This window comes from Saimiri boliviensis, chromosome 3, assembly GCF_048565385.1.
Source record: "Saimiri boliviensis isolate mSaiBol1 chromosome 3, mSaiBol1.pri, whole genome shotgun sequence".
NCBI lineage: Eukaryota > Metazoa > Chordata > Mammalia > Primates > Cebidae > Saimiri > Saimiri boliviensis.
The window spans coordinates 127682283-127710098 of record NC_133451.1 but is presented as its reverse complement, the minus strand read 5'-3'; the positions used below and the strand labels follow the sequence as shown (position 1 = coordinate 127710098).

Below are 27816 nucleotides of genomic sequence, written 5' to 3'. Positions count from 1 at the left end.
TTACAGATTAAAGGACAGCGATACTGAGACTAGAGCATATCTCAGTGCATACAGATACTATTCACTTAATAAAATTAAAGTCAGTGTATGATAAACACTCCTAACAAACTAAGAATAGAAGGAACATGCTTAATCTTTAAAAAGACATCTATTTTTCTTAAAGTAAAAAGAAAAATATCAAGACTATCATACTGAGATAAATTTTAATAAGGCCAGCAGCAAAGAAAAATGTTTGCTATTACTCATTCTGTTTAGGGTTGTACTGGATTCCTAATCAGTGCAGATAAAAACATAATAAAATAAAATATGTAATAATTAGAAGATTAAGACAAAACCTTGTTTAATTTTAATGAAGTGCTTCTTTACATAGAAAATCCCAAATATATTTGTATTATTAGAATAAGTAAGGCTTGGTGAAAAAAAGAAGAAAGAAAAATCTGACATGCAACAAGCAATAGAAAATCTTCAGACGACCACATTCCATCAGAAAATGTATTTTACGTATTTTCAATGAATAGAGTGCCAATAAAAATATGTAGAAGCCCTTTATGGAAGAATTTTAATATTTTATTGAAAACATTAAATATTACTTAAATGGAGACATTTGGAAATAACTCTCTATAATAAATGTATCAATATTTCTCAAACTGAGTTGTATAGAATTAGTGCAATTCCAATTAACATCTTAATAGGTTTCTTTTCTTACCACATTTTTTCACTTACTTTTCTAAAAATTTTAGATTCCAGGGTACATGTACAGGTTTATTACATGGATATATTGCATAATGGTGAGGTCTAGGTTTCTGGTGCACCTATCAGAAAAACAGTAAATATTGTACCCAGGTGGTAATTTTTTTTTTTTTTTTTTATGAAACAGAGAGAGAGAGAGAGAGAGAGAGAGAGAGAGAGAGAGAGAGAGAAGCTCCCACGCTGTTATGGTGGGAGGGGAATCCAAAGAGGGAAATCTGTTCAAGTAGGAGCAGCTGAAGTTTTGTTTTTTCATTTTGTTTTTTTGCAAATAAGAATATGTATAGAAAATATTAGTAAACATTAAATAATAATGATTTATAAGTAAATTAGCAAAAATTTTACCAAATTTACCACCTTTAATTACAAAGATTAATACTACAGCTATTAAGAAGCCTTGGAGATTCTTAAATGTGGTCTGTAATCTAGATTTATACTTTAAATTCCCAAATAAATAAATGTAGGTACATTTTCCAAATTATGCATAATAAAACAAATTTGTCTTGTAATCATGAAAAAGAAAGTTACAAAACCTTCTTAAAAGCACTATTTAGATACAGTCATTTCTTGACCAGGTGGTAATTTTTAAGGCTCCCCTCCCTTCCAACTTCTGTAGACCATTTTGGAGTTCCCAGTGTCTATTATCTCTATCTTCATGGCCACATACACCTTAATGGACTTCTTTGTAGAATTTGATAAATAGATTTTAATTGCAAGGACAATTGGAAGGGAAATTGAAAAAGGTGGGCCAAGAACATCTGAGAAATTCCTGAAGAAAGAATAGGGAGAGGATTTTTCAAACCATATTGCAAGACATATCATGAGAGTATACACACACACACACACACACACACACACACACACACAGATACATACACACACATACACCACATTAGGCAAAAGTTAGAGGCAGCATACATAAAATTGTATCTTTTTCCTACACAGACTGCACATAAATGTCAAAAGATGAATTATGTGATTGAAAAATTGTGCAAGGAATATTGAATAGCTGTGTGAAAAAAATTAATTTCTGTCTGACACAAGGCATAAAATCTAGTCTTCTATGAAAAGCCATATGATGAAACTTTTAAAAGAATGCAGGAGAATTTCCTTACAAATGTGTGTAAGGAGGAAATTCTCCAGGAACAAAAGTCACACATCATAAAAGATAGCTTGCAAAGTATATTGTGACAAAAGTAAGAATGCCACTAAATCAAAGGATGCCACAAAGAGAGTAAAAAGACATGGTACAACTGGAAGATCTTTATCTTTGTCATCACCAAAGAATTTTTGTCAACAGGATGAGATCAAGAGGCTCAATGAAGAAATGGACAACAGACATGAGTAGAAATTTTGCAGAAAAGAAAATGTTAAAAAAAAAACTCATAGATATCTAGAAATATGTTCACATTCACTATTTTTAGGTAAATGCCAATAAATAAATATTAGAAATGTATTGTTACACTCTAAGCAGTTGGCTTTTTTTTTTTTTTTGTTTTGTTTTGTTTTGTTTTGTTTTGTTTTGTTTTTTTTTGAGACGGAGTTTCGCTCTTGTTACCCAGGCTGGAGTGCAATGGCGCGATCTCGGCTCACCGCAACCTCCGCCTCCTGGGCTCAGGCAATTCTCCTGCCTCAGCCTCCTGAGTAGCTGGGATTACAGGCACGTGCCACCATGCCCAGCTAATTTTTTGTATCTTTAGTAGAGACGGGGTTTCACCATGTTGACCAGGATGGTCTCGATCTCTTGACCTCGTGATCCATCCGCCTCAGCCTCCCAAAGTGCTGGGATTACAGGCTTGAGCCACCGTGCCCGGCTTTTTTTCTTTTTTTTTAAAGACATGATAGTATAAAGTACTAGTGAGAATAGGAAGCAACCAAAAAAATACATACTGCTGATGGGAATGTAAATAGGCACAATCACTTAAAAAAGCTATTTACTCTGTCTAGTAAGGCTGAACATTTACCTACTTGGCAATTCTAGTCCTTTACAACAGTAAAAACTAATGTATGAAAGCTACCAGAGTCATCATAAGGAAAGAATCCAGCGAGGTCAGAAAGTTAACAGGGCTGAGGACCAGTTTCAGAAAGTCATTGAGGTTCATTTTAATAACATTGGCTTTATTCTAAATAAAACAGAAAGACATTGGAGGATCTGACATGAGTGAAACTGCCTGACTCAGGTTTCATAAGATTGATCTTTCAGACAGATGTGTTGATAATACCTTAAGGATAGATAAAAAGCAAGGAGATTAGTCTTAAGAGTAATACAATCAATGTAGAAATAGCACTGACTTGTTTAAAGGTAACACCAGTGGAGGTGATAAAACAATGTCCAGTTTCTACATGTATTCCGATGTTAAAGAATTGCTGAAGAATCTGAAATGAGGAGTAGGAGAAAGAAAAATGGTTAATATGACCCCAAGATGTTAACATAAGTATATAGTTTGGATGTTTGTCTCCTTCAAATCTGAAATTAAAATCTGATTCCTAATGTTAGAGGTGGGGCCTGCTATGAGGTGTCTGGGTCATGGAGCTAGACCTATTAAGAACAGCTGCCGGGCGCGGTGGCTCAAGCCTGTAATCTCAGCACTTTGGGAGGCCGAGGCGGGTGGATCACGAGGTCAAGAAATCGAGACCATCCTGGTCAACATGGTGAAACCCCGTCTCTACTAAAAATACAAAAAATTAGCTGGGCATGGTGGCGCGTGCCTGTAATCCCAGCTACTCAGGAGGCTGAGGCAGGAGAACTGCCTGAACCCAGGAGGCGGAGGTTGCGGTGAGCCGAGATCGCGCCATTGCACTCCAGCCTGGGTAACAAGAGCAAAACCCCGTCTCAAAAAAAAAAAAAAAAAAAAAAAAAAAAAAAAAAGCACGGCCATTCGGGCTGGGTGCCATTGCTTATGCCTGTAATCCCAGCACTTTTGGAAGCTGAGGCTGATGAATCATTTGCAGTCAGGAGTTCAGGACCAGCCTGGCCAACACGGTGAAATCCTGACTCTATTATGAGATAATGTAGACATGATTTAAATAGCAGTGACGGCTGTAGACTGTAATCCCAGCACTTTGGGAAGCCGAGATGGGTGGATCAAAATGTCAGGAGATCAAGACTATCCTGGCTAACATGATAAAACTCTGTCTTTACTAAAAATACAAAAAGTTAGCCAGGAGTAGTGGCACGCACCTGTAGTGCCAGCTACTTAGGAGGTTGAGGCAGGAGAATCATTTGAATTTGGGATGTGGAGGTTGCAGTGAGCCGAGACTGAGCCACTGCACTCCAGCCTGGGTGACAGAGTGAGACTCCATCTCAAAAAAAAAAAAAAAAAAATCTCAATGAGAGTAATGAGTGAATTCTAGCTATATTAGTTCACTCAAGAGTTCATTGCTTAGGGGTGTGACACCTCCCTCCCTCCTCTCTTTTGATCTCTCTTTTGCAGTGTGACACATTTGCTCCGTCTTCATCTTCTGCCGTGATTGTTAAGCTTCCTTAGGTAATTCCCAGAAAAAAAAGATGCTGGCACTGTGCTGCTTTTACAGCCTGTAGAGCCATGAGCCAAGTAAATCTCATTTCTTTATATTATCCAGGTATTCCTTTATGGCAATGCAAATGAACTAAGACAAGTATTTAGAAAAACAGAGAATTCTGCAGACATGCGTGTTGGTGGTGGTGGCGGGAAGAGCAGAAGATAACCAGTTCGGTTTGTGATACTTAAGTCTGACGGGCTTCATAGATCCTCAAATGCATATGTAGAGAAAGGAGTTCCATTTACAAATGTGGAAGTACAGAGAGAGGTCAAGTCCCAAATAACAGGTACTGAAAGCCATGCCTGGGAGTACTGAGGAAGTGTACACAGATAGAAAGAAGAGCTTGAGAGTACTCCACTACCACAAGCAATGGTTCTCTACCAAAGGTGATTTTGTTCTGAATATTTGGTTGTTCCAGTGGGAAATGAAGGTGCTATTGTATCTAATGGGTAGAGGTCAGAAATTCCGCCTAACATTATGCAATGTATATGGCAACCCCCACAATAAAGAATTACCCACCCAGAATCTCAGTGGTGCCAAATTTAGGGGACCTTGTTAAGAAACCCGGCTTTGGCGTTGGGGCAAAGATCTTGCAAAGAAAATGAGATTGAGATAGCCTGAGGATCAGGAGGAAATGAGATTGTGGTGTCCTGAAAGGCAAGTAAAGGAAATGTCTGAAGGATGAGGAAGTACTCTCAACTATGGCAATTTATCTGATAGTTCAAGCATTACTGAGACCAAGGTATTTAATAATCTGTTGATTATTATTAGAATTCGGGAAATGGTCTAGTAGTTTGAGAGAGAATATATAGAGAGAAATCTGAGACAGTGGATAGAGATAGCTCTTTATTTTGGCATAAAATAAAGAAAAAAGAAGGAATTCTATATGGAGTTCAAGAGAGTTTTGCTAGGTTTTTTTGTTGTTGTTGTTTAAAGACAGGAAAAATAGCACCATTCTTTCATGCTGATAAAAATGAAAAATGATCCAGGACAGTGAAACAGACTGATAAAGTGGAAAAGAGAATGGAGGACCCTTGGACCCATGCCCTTGAGTAGCTAAGAGAAGACGTAATATAGTTATTGATATACTCCAATGTTTTTTGAAAGGTAAAAGATGAAAGAAAAAGCATTCTCAATCATAAACATGCATACCTGCATAAATTTTATTTTGACGCTGTCAATCATTAGTTATGTGACTTTCACCAAATTATTTAGTCTTTCTACTTCAGTTTTCATCTGTGTAATCTTTCCTTCATATGAAGCTGTTTTAAGAATTAAACAAGATTGTGTATGCTTAATACCTAATGCATTGCTTTGACGCACACTAGGCTCTCAAATAATGACAACTATTACTACCATTATTATTTAATGATAAAATCAACTACTTCATTCTTGGGATATTTCTGATTGTCATAGTCATTTAAAGCTTTAAATGTTATGTCTGTAGCTGTGTAGCAGCACCTTAAGAGAGTTACCTCCTGCTCAAAAATGCTGATATCTAATTATAGATAACATTAGGCAAATTAACTCAAAAATATCTGTACATTTTACATCATTAGACATCTGTAATTTTTGGTTACTTTAGTCATTGTGTTTCTTGCACAGATATTAAACTACAATAATAAAAATCTAATTTTTAAAGATAATTGACTTTACTGTGATTTATATTTAGGCGTTAGAATATGTGTTTTAAATTTAAATATATTCCATTTAATTTCATTCAATTTTATTTTATTTTAATATTTATTTATGGATGTACACTATCACTTATCAGTGTTTCTTACATAATTTAAAGCTGAAAGCAAATAATTGTTTTCCAAGACCAAAAGCAATTCTTCACGTTTAGTGGTGAACACCACTGCTAATACTCCATGCTAATTGCACATAAAATTGTCATCATTATTAATTTAAATGTCCAAAACATATTATTTCCTGTTTATCTCTTTTTACTGCAATATTAATCGGCCTCCATTACTGTTATAAGCTGCATGTTTTAAGGGATCTAGATCTTTAAATCATTACAAACTGTTTAAGACCCTAAGGCTTAGAATCCTAAATCCTAAAAGCTAAGGTGACTTTAAATACACACAGACACAGACGCAGACACAGACACAGACACACACACACACACACACACACACACACACACACACACACACCAGGAAAAAAAAAATCTTTTCAGGTTCCAAGCAAAACTATCCCTAAAGTCTTCCCGACCCCCGCAAAGATCATATAAATGAAGTACAAACATTATTGCTCTCATGATAACGCACATTTTAGAGTCAAAATTATTTACTGAAGAAGCTCAAGACATTGAACTTCCCAGGGCGATGGCCCAATTAAAGAGCTTCCATAATTAGGTCTAAAACAAAACCTGCTGGCAGAGCTTAAAGCCGTAGTTGTAGCACAGCAAGAACAGTGAACAGTGAAGAGCCTTCATTGGCCTCACTGGAGAAAAGAACCTGCCAAGAGACTGGTCTGCAGGAGATAAACAAAAAATTTTCTAATGTGATCCAAAGTTAGTGAACTTTCAAGCATTCACACAAGGAACAAAATTCAAATGCACACTTCAGTGATTTATATAGCTATAACTTAATTATTTGGGAGGAATTTCCATTTGTGTTATATGTTCTATTATCGATGTAGCTCAATTGGATTGCCTTCTTATATTTGCATTTTAATTCACTAAGAGGATTTAATTTGAACTCTTCTCCTACAAGGCTATTCCAAACAGAAATTTATTTCTAAGTTACTATTTGAGCTTCATTCCATTCACTACAATCAAACATGTCAGAGTATGCTATGGTGCCTGCAATCACTCAAATACCGAGTGTATGATTAGTATGGAGTCAAATTTGACTTAATATTTTAAACAACCTTGTCAGCTCTGCCTGATGACACCAAATACAAAAGCAGTGCTTCTTGGTGATGAGGTTGTAAACATCAAGAACATCATGGTTCTTTTAAAAATTGATTAGACAAATACAACAATCCATAAAAAAAAGTGAATACATATTACAGTAAGATACCAATACAGGAAAACAAAGAGAATTAGGTGAAATATGATGTATATGTGTATGGATAATCTGGTTCGTTAATTGCTATATTTCTAATTTGTTTTTTGTTTGGAATTTTCTTATATAAAGGAAATAATAGTGATTTTTGTGTAACCTAAAGCTAAACCTATTAAGCACCCAACGTCGTTTTCTTTCTAACACTTGAATGGAGATATCTATATAAATATAATGTCGCTATCTATGTATTTATATATTTATCTATAAATCTATGCATATATTTGTCTATCCATCTGAAGAATATTTCCCCTTTTAACTGAAATATCCATGTCACTTTGGAGTGAATCTATTCCAATAGAAGGATCAAATATAAAATTTTCTTTCTAGAGTAAATTCCTTAATACCGTACTAACTGGTCACTATATCTATAGCTAAAATAGCCTTTTTTAACATACTTTTATGTCTCACTCATTTTTAAATTTTATAATAGTTTTAGATTTACAGAAAAGTTGCAAAGACAGTACGTATACAATGTATTAGTTATCATATATCCTATTGTTAACATCTCATGTTAGTATGATACATTTGTCACACCTAATAAACCAGTGCCAATACCTTATTACTAACTGAGGCACACCTTATTCTGAGTTTCTGTTTTACCTAACGTCTTTTTTTTTTTTTCTTTTTTCTTTCTTTACTTTTCTTTTTTGTTAAGAGGGAATCTTGCTCTGTTGCCCAGTTGTGGAGTACGGGATCTTGACTCACCACAACCTCCGTCTCACAGGTTCAAGCCATTCTCCTGCCTCAGCCTCCTGAGTAGTTGGGACAACAGGTGCACACCACCACACCCTGGCTAATTTGTGTATTTTTGGTGGAGACCAGGTTTCACCATGTAGGCCAGGCTGGTCTTGAACTCCTGACTTCAAGTGATCTGCCCACCTCGGCCTCCCAAACCACTGAGATTACAGGAATGAGCCACCACACCTGGCTCTAATGTCCTTTTCTTTCCTAAGATCCCATTCGGGACATAACATGGCATTAACATGGCATTTAGTTATGTTTCTGTAGGCTCTTCTTAACTATGATTTCACTTGTTTTCTTATTTTTATTTCTTCAAACTTTTATAATTATTCTTATCTGGAAATTCGTTTCTAAATTTAGCTCTTATTTCTCTTTAGTTCACATTCTCTAACTTAATATAGAAATACTGTTTTTCAAAAAGTGTCCATCAAGTTCAACATCAAGAAACTGTCTTCACGACAGGCAAAAGGTGGATTTTATATCTACAATTATTCTTTCATGCTTGATTTTTTAAAGTATGGCCAATAACAAAAGCTGTAAGATTTATTTGCAGTACAGAATTATACAATGGCTCTATTGCTATAAGAAAATAAACAGCACTTTGGGAGGCAGAGGTGGGCAGATCACGAGGTCAAGAGATTGAGACCATCCTGGCCAACATGGTGAAACCTTGTCTCTACTAAAATAAAAAGATACAAAAATTAGCTGGGCGTGGTGGTGCATGCCTATAGTCCTAGCTAGTTGGGATGCTGAGGCAGAAGCATTGTTTGTACCCGGGAGGTGGAGGTTGCAGTGAGCCGAGCTCACGCCACTGCACTCCAGCCTGGTACCTGGCGACAGAGCGAGACTCTGTCTCAAAAAAGGGGTGTGGGGGGGGAGGAAGAAAATACAAAATAGAGTGATAAATCCTCATAAAAGTCACATTTTTTGTATACTATATAAGTAACAGTTCTCCTTGAGATTAGTTCACTGTGTTTTCTTTGAAGAGGCTTTCCAGAAACATTTTTTGTTTGTATTAGTTCCTTAGTTTTTCTACTTTTTATTCATTTATATCCATAAAATTAATGTTTGGGCCAGGCACGCTGGCTCACGCTTCTAATCCCAGTGCTTTGGGAGGCCTAGAGGGGCCTTTCACGATGTCAGAAGTTCGAGACCAGCCTGACCAACATGGTGAAACCTCGTGTCTACTAAAAATACAAAAAATTGATTGGACATGGTGGCAGGCGCCTGTAATCCCAGCTACTTGGGAGGCTAAGGCAGGAGAATTGCTTGAACCCAGGAGGGGGAGGTTGCCGTGAGCTCAGACCCCACCACTTCACTCCAGCCTGGGCAACAGAGCCAGACTCTATCTCAGAAATTAAAAAATAAAAAATAAAAAATAAAAATTAGTGTTTGAAATATGTAGACTACTTAGGTAAATAAGACATTTATACCTAGCCAACCAATCCATCTTTACTTACACCACAATCTGAGTTACATTGAATCTGGCAGATCACTAGTCAATATTTAGTGAAATTTGATATCTATAACTAATAAATAAATACAATAACATGGAAGTCATTTGAACCTCCCCATGTTACATGAGTTGGTGAATAAATTAGGCTATTCTAAGCTGGTTGACCAGATCTTCCCTCTGAATACCTCAACTAGTCTGTCATTGAAAAACTTGTTAAACACAATCCAAAATAAACTAAGAAAAAAATCCACTGTTTGTATTTTTTAGGGTGATAATTATTGTGGCACTCTAAATTCCTTTTATGTCTTGAATTTGGACCTTTAATATATTTTCAATCATTGTATCTGCGATTCTAGTGGGTCCTCAAATATATTTGTGATTCTAGTGGGTCCTCAAATTTTAATATATCAACATAATGCTTTATTGAAAATGTACTTATCTGCATATTAATGGATCTAAAAAACATTGATTTAATTAAAAGTTTTAAAGATTATGTATATATACATTTATACATTACAAAAACAAATTTTCAAAATAAACATGATTAGAGTGTCCACTATCTATAATAAATTATCGTCTTTGTAGCTCATTCCCCAAAAAAGATTATTGTGTTAATCTTACACAGGTAAAGTTACTTTGTAATGTCTTCTAAATATGATATGAAATGTTCCAAAGTGCATGTGATTCATCACTATACTTTTTATTTTTGGGTCAGGCATTATTAACCTACATTTCAATAAGAAGTGATCACACAAACCATTTTTCAGTGAATGTAAAATCTATAATTGTAAAAGAATTTTAAATGCTATAGTGATTTCAATGGGTAAATTCTTCAGAAACACCAGATTTAGTAGGCAGCCTGAAAGGAATATACATAAAACAAGCAAGCAAGCAATCAAACAAAACGATGTTAGATTACTCTAGCCAAACTTTCTTGAGGAAAATTACTGCAAAGTCAAAACCAAAATGTTTTGTATGTGTGTGTCATTTACCATATGATCATAGCTCTGTGGCCCATAGCGTTTTAATATTGAAAAGTTATTTTGAAAACACTCCCAAAAACAAAGTAGTTGAATGTTATCTGTTTAGAATTATCAACAAATCTGGGAGTATTAATTGAAATGAAACTCATATGGAAGATTCTTCCCACTCACTAAAAGTCAATGTATCTGGGTGCAGTGGCTTATGCCTGTAATCAGAACACTTTGATGACTCAAGCCTGTAATAGAGGCTGAGGCAGTAGTTCAAGACCAGCCTGGGCAACATAGAGAGACCTTCTCCACAAACTCTTCAAAATATAAAAATATATTTTTTTAAATTTAGCCAGGTGTGGTGGCTCACAAGCCTAGAGATCAAGACCAGCATGGGCAACATAGAGAGACCCCCATCCACAAATAAATCTAAAAATTAAAAAAAAAAATTAGATCTGTGTGTTGTTGCATGTCTGTGGTTCCAGCTACTTGAAAAGCTGATGTGGATTAGCCCCTCATGGATTGCTAGAGCCCCGTTGGTAGAGACTACAGTGAGCTATGATCATGCCATTACTCTCCAGCCTGGGTAACAGAGCAAGACTCTGTCTCTGAAAATACAAAAAATAAAAATGTCAATGTAGATTCAATCAATTTGTCTATGTATTTGTAATCTACATGTATTTACATATATAGGCAGATAGATAGAGATATAGATAGATACAAATATATATATATAAGGCTTCTGAAAAAATATTTTTATAGATATACATGTAGCTACAAATATACATATAACAGGCTTCTGAAAAAATATTTTTGTTCCCGGTAGAAATGCTACCTTATGATTTTACTTAATTTGTAACTCAGTTTCAATACTATGTTCAGTTTGACATCTGCTACTAAGATAAAACATGTGGAGTACGCCTGAAATAGAAGTTTCACTATTCTACCTTTTAGTGGTAAGACTTGAATGAAAAACAGATATATAACCACATTAATAAAATTAGTTTTATTTTTCCTCTAAATCAGGAAAGTTTTTAATTAGTGGTAATTTTGGTTTTTGCTAACAGTTTAGAACGTCTTAAATAATATTAGATAATCAGGATTATATCAGAATAATATATTTTGTTTGGAATCGTAGATATTCAAGAGATAAGATATTTGGAAGAAATATTTACATACTTGAGAATGCCAAGTGCTTCCTAGAAAAACATACTGGGCCTAATGACTTTTAAGGAAGACTTTACACACTGAAGAATAATCAATTTACGTGGAAAATATAACAGTAAAGTCACAGAGTTCTTAATATAGAACAGAGATCGTTGGGGACTTTTGAGCCAGAGAGAAACATGTGTGTTTCCTGTCTGAGACAGTATAGTCTGTAACCTCTCAGAAATCTTGATTTCAGCTTGGTTCTACCTTAAAAGCTCTTCTAAACTTTTATCAAAATAACTTAATAGTGTCTAGAAATGTGTCTGAAGTACATTAATTGTTCAATACACAATTATTATTATTCTATGGCATCTATGTTCATTGATACTTTACAATCAAGCTATGTTTCTTTTAAGATAACACTCAAAAGATATAAATAAATGTTACAGCAGAAGAATTACTACAAGAAAAAAACATTAAAATGTCACACTCACTAATAAGTAAATGTAAATAAAAATCCAGAGTGCATTTTTACTCTTAACAAAATTGTAACACCCAGCACTATGGTTAAATAATATCTCAACCATTACTAGATTTAATCCTCCTAAAAAATAATACGATAATAGCTATTCCTATCACTTAAAAGTGATCATGTGATTTTTACCACGTAATTCAACTTCTGAGAAAACTTTATAATAATAAAAGCATAATTTAATTTCAAACATACACTTCCAAAGTTTGTAGATAACTAGACATTTATATAAAAACGGCATGCCAAATAAGCAAATTGTACTAAAATTTGGCTTCATGTAATCTCAGTAAATCACATGTACTGTTATTAAATTTAAATTTCATGGAGAAAAAAATCAACCAATTACAAAAATGCCATTATGGAGAAATCCATTAATTTAGTATGAAATCAGGAATGAATAACACTCTCAAGATGAAGTTATGTCAAATCATTAGAAATACAGTTTTGTTTCTTTTTCCAGAATGCTCCAATGGAGGTTTTCAACTGAATCATTAGACATATATTATACTCTTTGATAAAAACAAAAAAAGAAAAAAATTTAATTGGAAAAAGTTTTTAAATTTTATATTTATAGGTTTTATATTTTAAGCAGGATGTTTAAAAATCATATAACAACATCCCAATCAAAAATAACTTGAGATAGTTTTTATTTTCAAATATGTGAGGTATATAAATGTGGGACATGGCTCTTGGTGTGAAGTTGCTAACTGTAAACATTCTGTCTGTTTAACAGTTTCTGAAGACTGATATGCTTTAACTTTGTGCCAGTTTTAAAAGTTTGAAAGGTTCTGAAGTAGAGCAAAAAATAATGGTTAAGTCCATTGCAGTTGAACTAAACAGCAAAATTTTAGGATATGACCTGCCGTATTCTAATGACTACCACAGGTTGAATTTAAGCCTGCTGGTGATTCACAGAAGTCTCTTGTATACTCGGCATCTTGTCACATTCTATTTTCTGGATCAAGAACCCAGTGTTAAGATCTAAAAACTGGGGCAGTAAAAGCCTGAGTATCACACAGCAGGATTTCCATAGTGTCCATTTATAAATCAAATCCATTTAAGGCCAATAATAAATAGGACACAGCAATTTTAAAAGTGACAGTGTGGCTTCTCCATTTAAACAATTCTGAGTTTTGCAACTTCAAAAGGTTATTTTGTGCTTAAAAATACCTTTATTTCCTCTACCTGAAGACTATTTTTTGAGGCAAAACGTAGTGGCACTAGAAGGTCAGAATCGGAATATCCTTAATGCCTTCTTGAGCTCCCTCTGCTGATTTTTAGACAATTTTTAACTTAAGCGAGATGTTCAGCAAAACATGTATAATTAACTAGAAGTCCAGTAGAGTGCTAACATCTGTAGCAGGTTTCACAGCTGGGCACACAGTCCTACTACAGACATTATCAGTTAAATTGTACTATTTGTGCACAGACAGGGAAACAAACTGAATGAAAGGGCTTCGACTTTCTCAGGCCTCAGGACATGTAGAGAAACAGGGCACTGACTGAAAAATAAACAGTTGCAGAGGGTATTAATTTGAAATTGTTGTTGTCATGAATTGCAAATAAGTAGACTGTACATGCAAAGCATTTTCTAGAAACTTTCTCTTCAGATTTTAATTGTTTTTACCCCAATTAATTATAGCTTTATGAGAATTCTCACCAAGGAAATAATTCAGGAAAATTTTTGGCACAATTCATGTATTTCTTTCAAGTCTTATTTTCTTTGTAAGTGCACTAACTTTTGATATTCTGCCAAGGGATTGAGATATTGTGTTCACTTAATTTTTCCACTTATTTTCTAAAGGTGTAGATGTACTTTTATTACTATTACTTTTTTTGCTTTTTTCTTCCATAGTCCAACAATGTCACACTATCTGAATAAAGAAAATGCAATTACATAATAATAAACCATCACTGTAGTTTCTCAAGCATGTGCACAAACCCAAAAAGCATTCTAAGCATTTCTCTTTCCCTAATAATGCCATAGTGTCTGGGATAATGAATCACTGATATAAATACCAGCTCACTCAATCATTGCCTTAAAGGAACATACATTTTAGAACACTTAAAATTTCGATGAAAAAATGTGAAGTTCTAAACAAATAAACTGCACAATGCTAAAAGGGTCTAAACTTATACTCAGAAATCAGCTTTAACTCCAAGAATTTAGTTGCAACGTGCTCTGTATAGTATGTTTAAAAGTGGAAAGAAAATAATCTAATTAACATATTTCAAATACACTGTAGTGCCAAACAAAAATGAAAGCTAATTTTCATTAACAAGAAAACCACAGAAAGTAATTTTTTTTTTCCATGATATGTGTCTTCTGGTTTTTGCCAACAATTTGGCATTTAAGACCGAATAGAATTTTACAAATGGAAGTTCATTCTAGAGGATTTTATGGCATTATATCGAATCGATACTATGTAATCATAAAGTTCGATTTTGTGAGTAGATATTCAGTAGTCCACATTGCCCCACCTGAAATGTATTGACTTCTTTCTAGATGATAAGCTCTTTCTTAAAGTCCCTGGGGCTTACTAATATCACCTTTTCTCAGTTATTATTATGGATAAAACATTCACACATTTTAGAATGATAAAGAATATTAACGTTAATCAGAAACTACTTAATGAGTTCCTCAGAATGACATGAAGTTGGAACACATGATAATTCCTATCTTAGGTAGCACTCTTACTCCTTAGTAATACTTTACCTGTTTTACTTTTTACCTGAATACTTATCAAAGCCAGACATTATATTTTACTTTGGTGTTACTAGTTTGCTTATTGTCTGTCTTGCCATTGAGAGCGTAGGGCAGGTACTCTGTCTCTCTCTACTCAACCCCAGCAACTAGTAGGTATTTAATAAATTTATTGAAGTAATTTATTTCTCTTAAAATAACTAGAATCTTTTTTTGTTTGTTTGTTTAGACTGAATTTTGCTTTTGTTGCCCAGGCTGGAGTGCAATGGCATAATCTTGGCTCACTGCAACCTCTGCCTCCTGGTTTCAAATGATTCTCCTGTATGAGCCTCCCAAGTAGCTGGGATTACAGGTACCCACCACCACAGCTGGCTAATTTTTTTTTTTTGTATTTTTAGTAGAGATGGGGTTTCACTATGCTGGCCAGACTGGTCTTGAACTCCTGACTTCAGGTGATCCGGCCACCTTGGCCTCCCAAAGTGCTGGGATTATAGGCTTTTGTCACCATACCTAGCTAAAATGCTATAATCTTAATAATACTGTTAAAAGCACTGTCTATAAAAGAATAAAAATTGAATTTATCTATGACTTAGTTATTTTTATTTAGCTTTTGTCAAGATGAAATTTTTTTAGTTCTATGTAAAAGATATAAGTGCAATGGCTTTTTCTGTATAATTAACGTTAGTAAAAAGTAATTGCCCAATAATTTACTAATCTTTAGACTACATAAACAAGAAAAAATTATCCATAGCACATAAATCTTCTGAAGATCTTTGGAACATGACATTTTTTTTAAATGTTGAAGTATTTTTTAAAAGTAAATCTAAAATACATCTGTTGCACTTTTCCTAAATAGCAAGTGTAAAATGTCATGCTCACTTTCTATGTAATTATTACATTATCTGTTAAGGAGTATACATATAATATTAAATACAAGTTTCTGATTTGCATGAAAATAGTCCATGTTGCATGCAATAAGGTCATAATAAAATATTCTTTGTGTGGTTCTCAGTTAGGCAGAGACCAAAGTTAAGAATGGGAAAACACAGCAGATTACCAAACTCTAATAACAAAAACCATTACCCAAATCCATCAGCATAAAGCTACTATGGTTCTACATGTACAAAACATTGTGTAGTAAAAGCGAGTATAAAATGAGAATAAAATCCAATGAGAATCAATTAATTTACGTATATATGAAGTAATTTTAAACTTTTTAAACTATGCATTTTTTTTTACACACAGAAGTTTCTAGGCTTCTTCCTATAAAAGGATTATTTAGAAAGAACAGCCTACGACACATTAAAAAATCCAGAAGCAACTCCAAACTGTCTACTACACAGTTATAGGTCATAAATTTAGGGTTAGAAAGAAGAGCTCAGTGGCATTCAAGCAATAAAGACTAAGGTCTAAGTAAAACTTTAACCAGGTGCATTAGGCAGAATGCTGCATGAATCCCAATGACATACTCTTGTATAATCACCTCACCTTGTATATAGGCAGGACCTATATCTTGCTTTTGGCCAATAGAACATGGCAAAGGTAATGTGCTATTGCTCTTGTGGTCACATTATATGGCAAAAAGGAAGGGATTTAAAGATTAAGTCTCAAATCAGTTGACTTTGTGTATATCAAAGGGAGATTAGCCTAGTTTGGCCTGACTGGATAAGTGAGCCTTTAAAAATGGGGTTAGAGGTCAGAAATAGACACAATCAGATTAATTCTTCTTCTGGCCTTGAAGACACAAGTCTCCATGAGTTCTGAGCTGCAAAGAAACAAATCCAGCCAATGATCCTGAGCCTCAAGTAAAAACCCAGGCAGAAACCTTGATGGTGAGGCCCTGAGCAGAGGAGCTAGCTAACCTGTACCCAGACTTATAGTTCATGTAAACTGTGAGATAATAAATGTTTATGTAGCTAAGTCTGTGATAATTTGTACTTCACAACAGAAAACATACATATGTTTTTAAAAAGTGAACAGTTTGGTGAGATCCAGGGTGACATCGACATGACATTTACTGCAACAAAAAGTACAGCAACTCTGAGAATCACACTGGAGCACAATATGCTCTCACACTATAAGAACATTTGACAGGATGTGAGGGAGTTGGACACAAACTGGGATTCCTTAAAGTTAAAGGGTCCAGACAGGACACTATGTTTATATAGAGGTAAAGAACTACTCTATGCTTTATATTTTACCTTCTCTTTGTTTTGCATATGTGCATTTCACATACCAGTAGATGGAAAAGCAGATTGACTACTTACAGGCTGTAGAAGCCAATAGAAGAATCTTTAAAGCAGCAGAGTGTCAACTTAATGAAAAAATTAGAGATCTAGTGATGATTTCTGAACACAGTGGCATTTTAAAGCATATTTTTATCAAGAGAAATCCAGAGAAAATACGAAATCTGTAAGAGCAGGGCATAAAGACTAGGATCTTATTAGGCAGTTGACTTCAGACAAAACTTGATCTGAGTCTCAGCTCTGTGGGCAACACCTTAAGATGTGGTTTCAGAAGACACACAAACATGAAAAAATGTTCACTAATCATCAGAGACATGCAAGTCAAGCAACAATAAGACACTATCTCACACCAGTCAGAATGGTTATTATTAAGTCAGAAAACAACGGATACTGGTGAGGCTGCAGAGAGAAGTGAAGTCTTATACGCTGTTGGTCGCCATATAGATTACTTCAGCCACTGTGGAAAGCAGGTTGGAGATTTCTCAAAGAACTTAAAACTGAACTACAATTTGACTCAATAATGCAATTACTGGGTATATAGCCACAAGAAAATTAATCATTCTACAAAAAATATACATGTACTGGAACGCTCATTGCTGCACCATTCACTATAGTAAAGACATGAATTCAACCTAGGTGTTCATCAGTGGTAGACTGGATAAAGAAAATATGGTACATTAATACCATGTAATACTATGCAGCCACAAGAAAGGACAAGATAATGTCCTGTATAGCAATGTGGATGTGACTGAAGACCATTATCCAAAGCAAATTAACACAGGAACAGAAAACCAAGTACCCCATGTTCTCACTTATCAGTGGGAGTTAAATGTTGTATACAGATGGACATAAGGATGACAATAACAAACACTGGAGACTACAAGAGGGGAGAGGTAAGAGGGAGGCAACGGCTGAAAAAGTAATTATTGGGTACTATGCTCAGTACCTGGGTAACGGGATAACTCATACCCCAAACCTCTATGTAACAGACATACACATATATCCCGAGTCTAAAATGAAAGTTGAAAAATAAATTAACTTTTTTTTAAAAAAGATGGGTTTCCTGTATCTACTTTGCATATAAAATGAAACTCTTTTTATAAATGCTTAAGGCTATCCATGGCATATTATGAATCACCAGAAATTTTATCTCATTAATTATTATTACAGCAGGAAGAAACAGGAATAAGAGACACTAGTGTAAATGATGTCAAAATAATTCTGTCTCAGTTTGGGCAGTCTGGGTCAAGGTCAAAATGATAAGAGAAAAAATAAAGAATTGGGAATCACATAAAGCTACACGATAAAGCGAGGGATGTTAAAACTTGTGTACCGGCTGCATATTATATAGGAAGAATGATGTAATTTTTAAATATCTGTAGATTTTTAGACCAGAGAAAATTGAAAGAGAATTTGCCATTAACTGAATGGCAGAAAAAAATAGAATAGGGGATCATGTTAGGGATGAGCTCATGAGTTCATGGGGTTTGTGCTGTCACCATGAAATCGGAGTTAAAATGTCCAAAACACCTTTGTAAATACATTAATGGACTTCAGATCTGGGTCAGAGCTACAGATTTGGAGAATATCTGTGAAGAGATGATTATTGTAGCTGTTAGAGTGAATGGACTTCCCAGGGCTCCACAGAGAATGAGGAGCAATGAATTCAACAAATAGTATACACAATTTCACAAAAATTTCAAGATTAAAAGCTTTTATGCCAGGCTTCATGTCAAAAGTGAAACATTAATTATGGCTAACCAATATGTAAAATATTAAATCAAAGGCCCTATATGCTTTCCATTTTAAAGTTAAACTTTCTTAACAAAATAAAACTTTTCTATCTCCTTTGGGATCCATTTAGTAAAGACAACAAGAACTTGTATAATGAGGATTCAGTAGGGAGTCTGATGCAACTTTCTGGCTCCTCTGGAAGCTGTGTTATAATTACTGCAAACAGCAGTTACCTCTTCTCTTTCTGCCACCCTAAATGCGTATGAAAACAAAGAGCAACAGCTAGTGGCCACTATTTCCTTTTACCTCAAATATAATTAGAAACAATAGAATAAAGTATTTAATGTTTCCAAAGCCTTCAAGAGCCCACCTTAGATTAATCCCTTGGTATTGTGCCTCAAATCTAGACATTTGTTTTGATTATTTTATTTAATCTTGATTTAATCTCATAGACTATTCAAAATTTTAGTAGCTAACTAATCTTTTTTTTTAATTGCATTTTAGGTTTTGGGGTACATGTGAAGAACATGCAAGATTGTTGCATAGGTACACACATGGCAGTGTGGTTTTCTGCCTTCCGTCCCCTCGCCTGTATCTGTCATTTCTCCCCATGCTATCTCTTCACACCTCCTCACCCCCATGTCCCTCCCCCATTTCCCCCCAACTAACCCCAATGTGTAGTGCTCCCCTCCCTGTGTCCATGTGTTCTCATTGATCAACACCCACCTATGAGTGAGAACATGCGGGGTTTGATTTTCTGCTCTTGTGTCAGTTTGCTGAGAATGATGGTTTCCAGGTTCATCCATGTCCCTGCAAAGGATGTGAACTCATCGTTTTTGATGGCTGCATAATATTCCATGGTGTATATGTACCACATTTTCCCTATCCAGTCTATCTTAAGGATTATATGTGAATAGCAGTTGATACTACAAATGCTGATTGCTCAAAATGGTCTAAATTTCACCAAGTGTTTGAATTTGATCTTCTACTGGACTTTTAAGGGAAACAAGAAAAACAATTTTAATTCCTAGGAAACATTAACTACTCTATTCTATTGTTTCTTATGGTGTTTGAGGCGCCAAGGGAAACATTGGGTGGTGCTAATATTTTGAATATTCTATGACATCAATTAATGTAGCATCTTTATAACATTAAATACAGAGGAAAAACTCTTTAAGGTCTTTGGTATTATGCATTCTAAAGTGTATATACTAAAGAATATAGGCTATAAAATAATTTCAATGACTTAAGGAATAGTCTTTGGGAAATAAGAGACATTTATATGTAGCAAAGAAATTATCACAGTTAAAAAGCTTAGTTTTGAAAATGACATAGCTAATTGGACTTTTGATTTAAATAGAGGTACTGGACATGTATAGTGTAGCTTGTAAACTTGGTTTGATTTCCTAAGTCACCTATTCCTAGTTGTGTGACCACAAGATACAGTGGTGTGGAGACCTGATATGAGTTTTTGCTTTCTCAAATTAATGTGAATAATTAAGAAAAGAATAATATCAATATTTTCAAAGCCACGTAAATGTTACATGAATTAATATGGGTAAAATAGCCTGATATCAATAAATACATATGAATACCTATTAATACTTTGAGTGGTTACTATGTCTATCTTATTCCTCTTCCCAGATGAAAAAGCAAATCCAGGATCAAAGACCAAATGGCAAAGTATCAGTAGGCACTCCATTATGAAGCAATAAATATTTTTTACTAGTAGAAACCCACCGGCTCTTTTTCTTAAGAAATATGAAGGCCCAGACTCTTTAAACCCAAGTGAGGCAGCTCAGAGTCTGACTGACCGTGGAGCCACAGCCGTTGCTGGGGCTCTTAGAAAAGCGGCAGAGGGCAGGTAGGCATTTGTGTTTCCATGTAAGGACTTTTACTTTTAGGGTTTTAGAATTTTAAAACATAAGAATAACTCAAGAGACAGTAAAACAGTACTTAATGTTTTTCGTGGGCATGGTCCAACTAACAACGGTAAATTACTTCCATTTCATCATCATCTTTGGGGAACACAGTTCAAGTGTGTATGTTCTAATTGCTACTGTGTGTATGTCTTAATTGCTACCTTGGTGCTATATTAACAGAGAAAAATACATCAGTAAAGTAAGTTTCGCTATTACAATATATGTTTAAATACAACTTAATGAAGACGTATTTTTAAATTGTTTGCTTTAGAATTGTTAGTTGTGAGGTGAACTAGTTATGAGTTGAAATAATATTTTATGTATTGACCTGCAAATGAACTCAGTAAACAACCACTTTGCTTTAGAGAGTTACATAATTTGATGTGAAAAGCCACGTTAAATTAATATTAACTACTTGATTTTAAACCAAGAAAGTTCAGAATGAAATCGTTCTCCTATTTCGCCACATCTATGCATGAAAACATTAATAAACAAGGAATAAAAATATGTTATGTGCAGGGATATCCAGGCTCTGTTCCACAAAGGGGTATGGCTTACTACCTGAAGATTTGTAGGAGGTAAACCTGATGTTTTACTTTTATAGACAGTAAGTTTCAAATCCTTCATCAGAACTCATATTTTCTCATAATTAATGTGATGCTATAAACTCTTCATTATGCACACATCCATTTTGTTTTTTATTCCTGGTAAATTTTCATTTTCGGTTGTTCTTTTCCTTGCCAATCAGCATCACAGGTTCTAAATGTCATTTTCATGCCAAATAAACTGGTATGTGCACAAGCATTCTAGCCAAAATAAAAAAATAACAGAAATTAAAAGACAAATTTGCCCCTAAAAGTTATATATTGTATTACAGCTTATTATTTAAATTATTTTGTATTAAGTAGCATGTCTTTAACTTGCATGTTCTAGGTCATACCTCTTGCATGTTCACTGTAGAGTAGAATTTACATATAGAAGTGTATATACATATATGTGTTAATGTATATGTACATACATATATTCATACACACACACTCTAATTGTCTCAAATACTTATACTATTATTTAATTCATCCCCTTTCAGAAAACCCATTGGAACTCTGAGTTTATCAAAACATGATTCCATCCATTATAATAATATTAATTCCTCAATACTAAGATGATTTAAAACACAAAGGGACCAATTGCTTTTCTGCATGGTTACCGATTTAATTGGAAAATTAGGATATTTCCACAAGCTATTCTACAGCTAACCTTAAGCAGACTATGCCCAAAAGGCATTGGAGGTGTTGAAGCAGAAGGTGATTACGTCTGTTTGGTAAAGGATAATTGGTCACTTGACTGTTAGAATTAATCTAACAACAGGAAGTATTTTTTCTAGCTTATTATTTCACAAGAGTCTTTGGAGCTTCATAATATATTAAGTAGTAAAAAATGTGAGAGATAATATGGCAATTTGGGGCAAGTATGAAGGACTAATAGATGCCATTCAAGACCTTTAGGTCTCATTGATAAACAAGATTTTAATATTATTTTTTAAATGGTCATTATTCAAAGAAAATTATCAATAAATTAGTAGGCAAACAACTACTTAAATATTATTTTAAATGATATTTTTAAAGTTTTTTCAAAATTTTTAGAGTAATTAAGACCAGTATTTCTCTATTGCCCATGTTAGTAAATGGAAAACCAAAAAAGAAAAAAAAAAAAAAGAAAGAAAAATAAAGCGTATATAGCCTTGATAACGGAAGCTCCAAATTGATCCACCCTCATCTTAAATCTCACAAAACATAAACAGGAATTCATCTTATTTGTAAGGAGAAACAATCTATTTACAAATTTCATTTTTGACTCAATTTCTTTTTGTTCGATTGATGAACCTTATGAGGTTGAGAAACAAGAAAGACAAACCTAGTATGTCATGTAATATGTAATTAAATTATTTTAATAATTTTCTATAGACTTTAAGAAGTTCATCATTGCTGTGCAAACAGTGCTGCATATATTTGCAACGTGTCTGTAATGAAATGAGTTAATATCTTAACAAGCCATCCAGTGTTGTGTTGCTGAATAGTCCTTTATGTTTTACATGAATTCATTGTAACTCCAAAATATGGTCATTTCTTTGTGGATCAAAGACTTACTAAGGGGCCACCACATTTGAATACCTTTCATAAGTGTCTTTAAAGTTGGCAATTTTATTAGTTTCAGTGGGAATCTTGTTCTGCATTTAAATAGTGTCCCCTATATGCTAAATTTGGACTTATGGTGGGAATCCAGTTTAACTTATTTCAGGTCTAAGGTACAAAAGCTAAATGTATAGAAAAATCAGAAAAAAAAATGATTCTAACATTTAAAATTTATTGTCTCATCAACTCAACCTTTGATTAGTATTGCCAGTAGCTTAGTTTGACTTTAGTGTTCAGCTATGTTAGTGTTAGATGAAACACTAAATTTCGTCTGAAAGAATTCCAGATATTGGTACTTCCAGGTAAATGTTTATACTTGAGTAAAGACATATATCTTGGAAAACTTTGTGCAAACGGAAGTCAGATGCACACACACTCAGATGCATTTTGAATAAATACTATGTTTACATATTATACTGCCTTTCAAATAAGCTATAAAATTAAGATATATATTAATGTTTCAAGATAATAAATAAAATAGAAAATAAAATAAGCCATAATTCTGTTAGAAATTTCACAGTCTAAATATTTATACCAATATAATTAGTTTTAACAAGAACATTTCAAAATTTGTAATAGTAAAGAACGATTCTTTGTGTATTTAAAGGAGATTATGTTGTATAAATTTCCTAGCTCAGAGTTTTATATATTCTGTTTTGCCTTTCTACCCAATCCAGGCTTTCAAAATTTGTATGAATATTTAGTTTAAGATCACATGACTGACATGAATCCTACAAAGAATATCTGTTTAGGGTAAAAGATGTGAATAACTTAAAAAGATTTACATTTGACCTCTAGTATTTGCAACAATATGCATTTCTTGTGGCAATCACTCTCTTGTAGGAATGTGTAGTAAATAAAATGAAAAATACCTACCTAGAGGGCTTACTTTAAATCATGAAATTCTAAAGCTAAAGTTCATCCTAGTAGCTCTAATGCAACTAGAGTAGATATTTTATGATATTTTGAAATATACAAATATTTAAACTTAACTTAGTGTACTCCTGCTGAAAAACATAGCTCTAATCTGTTGAATAATACTTATTAATTATAAAACAGCATTATTTTTAACTCATTCCTATTAATATTGGATGTGTACTTGCAACCTAAACTCTCTCTCTCTCTGGAATTTAAAGAAAATAACCCCCACCCCCATGCTTTTCCAGCAATCATTTATACTTAATCTAATGTCACTCAATAACATAAATGAGAGACCGTAATTCCATTTATCAGGCAAACCATCACATCTGTCAAATAAAGTCATGAATAGTAATAAGAAATACAAAGAGCACAGGATAAACTTCTATCATTTAATAATTGCTCACTATGAGAAGTACTGTTCAGTCGTTTTCCACACTGAATTCTTTCTCTGTACACACCCAGAACACACAGCCAATTGACAAAAGGAACATAGCCTCAAAAGAAAATCTTCTAAGTAGAGAAAAGCTCTCTGTTAAGCATGCAAGAGGTTAAACATTGCTGAAATAGTGAGACATTTTCTCAGCCCATGCTTCCCAGTTCCATTCAATTACCAACAGCACAAGCAACTGTAATACAAACTAATACTGTATTATTAAATCAGAGCTTCCAATTTATATCCACCTCTAACCTGAGGGGGTGGCAAGAGGATGACATTTACTAGTCAATAGCAGAACAAACAGCCCCCAACTTGGAAATACACATGACCTTGGGGTGTGGAATTCTCAGAGACTGAGTTTCGTAAGTTTTATTTGGATCTACTGCATAACAACATATGTAAATGGACCCAGCATGATATAATTGTTCCTGTCTCTACCTCTTCCCTTCCAAAAAATGTTTAAAGAGCTCTTCACTTTGAAGTCTATGCTTTAGATATAGGAAATAATATTGATGATTAACCAGAGATTAGTCCATTCAAATAATTATTAGATTATATTTGTTTTAAACAACTTGCTGGTTGATTTATTTAACATCATTTTCTTATATATTTGGGGATTTTCTTGAATGCTTCTTATCCCTTGAACCCTGATGGAAGTATTGCTCTAAAATATTTATATTTATAAAGCAAGACATAACATGATGACATTAACTTCACAAAAAATCAAAGCTCTCAAACTTCCCCTCTAGAATTTAGTGCATAATCACTAACAGTTGATTTTGTAATAATAATAATAGTAATTACTAAAATATTTTTGCAATCATTGCCAAAAGTCCAATTTCAAATTATAAAAATAAGTATAACTTGTTTTAGAATTTTTGTATAGCAGTCTGTATTTCTCCCCCGCTTGTAATCATTTATAACAATATTCTTTTTCTTACCTTATCTTAACAGTCACAAAAGTCCCCCAGAAAGATTCCTAAACGCTGTGGAAATATAAATCACAATTAAAAAAAAAAAAAAAAAAACCAGAAAACAAAAACTAAAAAGATCCTCTTAGCCGGGTGAAAAACAAAACAAAACAAAATAGTTTGTTCTAAAACTACAGAAATCTCCAAAGTCACGCCTGAATGAGCGCCCAGGTGGCAAACAGAGGACTCTCTCCCACGTCCGATACCACACTCCTTTGTCAAGTTGATATGGGTCCTGTTTGCGAAGCGGGTCCCACAGAGGGTGCAAGAGGGCGTTGCCTCCAAGTGCTGGAGCAACTGGTCCGCTCGCGTCTCAGATTCAGCACCGACAGCACAGTGGACAGTACCAGCGTCTCTCACCTCCAGTTTGTCTCAGTCACTGAACCAGGCTGATTCTCGCTCCTCCTCCCGAGGCAGGAGCTGCTGCCACTCAACCCGGGGGTGCCCCGCCCCCACCATCTGACGTAACTGTTTTGCATATCAACTCGCAGAGAGGTGAGGGGCCGCCCCCTTGACTGGGCTTCTGCTGGGGTCAGCTGCGGCAATCGAGGCGACAAAATCCAGGCTTAAGGTCAGCGTGGGCATCTTTGGACTTCAAGATGTATTCTCAACCAGTCCAGTAGAAACTAAACGCTTTGGCGGCGCTGGAGCCTTTGCCTTCGCTGGGACTGCCGTTTCTGCGCACTCCAGAGATCGCTGCGGGCACAGCTCTGGAAGGAAGACGGGGCGGAGAGAGGGGCAGCGGAGCGTGGAGAGGACCGAGAGGGAGGCGGTGGGGAGGAGACGGAGAAATGGAATGAATCTGTTCAGCCGTCCCTGAAAACATCTCCGATCCTTTTGCTCTTCCTGGCCAAACTTTGCTGCCTCTCCCTGCCATTTGGTTATTTGAACGCCTGTGTATTTGGTGTTCCTGCTCCCTTCCCTGGATTCACGGAACCGCTGGAGGGAGTCACTGCTGCAGAAACTTGCCTGGAAAAAAAAAAAAAAAAAAAAAAAATGCTTGAGCACTGGGAGAAAACCTGAAAGCGCTCCATAGTACATATGAGACTACATATGCGTTCCTATAAAACCGACAGAACCTTCCCTATTCATTATCATGATTTAAATATATCCTCAAACTGTATAGACTTGGAGATTCCAGAGTTAAAAGAAAATTAATTTAATAATAAAAAGTGAAAGTTATCAGCTTCTACTTCCACTGCCAAAATTCTGAAGGTTATGCAATATTTATTATGTCTAATATATCAATTGTTCTATGAAAGATGGGATATGCTGGAAGCATTACATAGCCTTTAGCAATTTTCTCAGTATATGTGATATTTCTTCTCCCAGTGAGGCTCTAAAGGCCTTGAAAGCAAGAGAAAGGGGGCCTGTCATGCCAAATTCCACAGATTGCTTAAACTTATAAACAAATACTTTCAGTGAACTGAAGCAATCAATCATCCAGAAGGGTGATTATTCACATTCCATGTACATGTCCCACCTAGAGCTATTATGACTTATTTGTACAGAGAAGTGGATATTTAAAACTAAGCTTAAATTTTCTTAAGTTGGATAAAGCATGTTTAATAAAAAAGGGTTGTTTATTCAAAAAATTTCATAGCATTCACATATTGTTTTCCACCAGAATGCATATATACTGATATGTGTCATCAGACCCCAGGAATCTGACATAATCTAGCACTGGATCCACTCACAAGCATTTTCACAGACTCCAATCCAATGAATACACTTGTTTATTCCCCATCAGGAGAAATAATAAATTTTGTTTTCTGTAATATTAAGAAGTTATTTGGGGAGATATATTTACTTTGTGGACCAATACCCCTAAACTCCTTCTTTCTAGTGACTTAAATAAGAAAAAAAAAATAGAGGAAAAAAAGCTATGATGTTTTTGCTTGAGGGAAGGAACTTTTTTTAATCCTGATTCACACCCACAGAAACCTTTCTCTGTGGCTTTATTCCAGAAATTGCCAGTTTCTATTCTGAACGTACAACCCGCAGTAGTATTTCTCCAACACACCTTGATTATGATTGCTGCATTTTGGGTTATCTGCAATGTTTTTGTTTTCTCAGACAGTTACTGATTTTACATTTATATGTAAGTGTCAAATGCCGTGACTTTTTGCACAGATACACATGAATGTATTAAGAGTGCTTCAATTCCCAAAGTCATTTTAATAAAGGTGGCAGACACCATGATAGGGCAGGAAGATGATCTGTGGGGTCAGGTGGGTGTTGCACAATTATTATTTCAATGGAGCCAACTGCATAACTTGAACTTAGGCTTTCGTACCCATGATATGCTTCTTTTGAGAACATCACATAGCACACTGGTCTGCTTCATGCCAATGTGCCAAAATGTCAGAGAAATCTTAATAGTTCACTTTAACAATGTGTAAAGTACATTATGTATGCTTATAAAATTCCACCAAGACCTATGTTGTTTGTATAATGGACACTATTTTTCAGTTTACTCTAGTGATCATAACGTTTTG

General features: G+C 34.6%; 1 protein-coding gene across 5 annotated transcripts in view; it reads right to left on the bottom strand.

Moving 5' to 3' along the window:
- FSTL5 (follistatin like 5) overlaps positions 1-26049 on the bottom strand; it is a 790158-nt gene extending 764109 nt beyond the window's left edge. For 2 of the 5 annotated variants that reach the window (XM_074396781.1, XM_039479107.2), the window contains exon 1: positions 25289-26049. The gene's annotated coding sequence lies outside the window, so the exon portion shown is untranslated. The remainder of the gene's footprint in view (positions 1-25288) is intronic. The other 3 variants (XM_039479105.2, XM_039479106.2, XM_074396780.1) reach the window with 2 other exon arrangements.
- Between the last annotated feature and the right edge of the window lie 1767 nt (positions 26050-27816).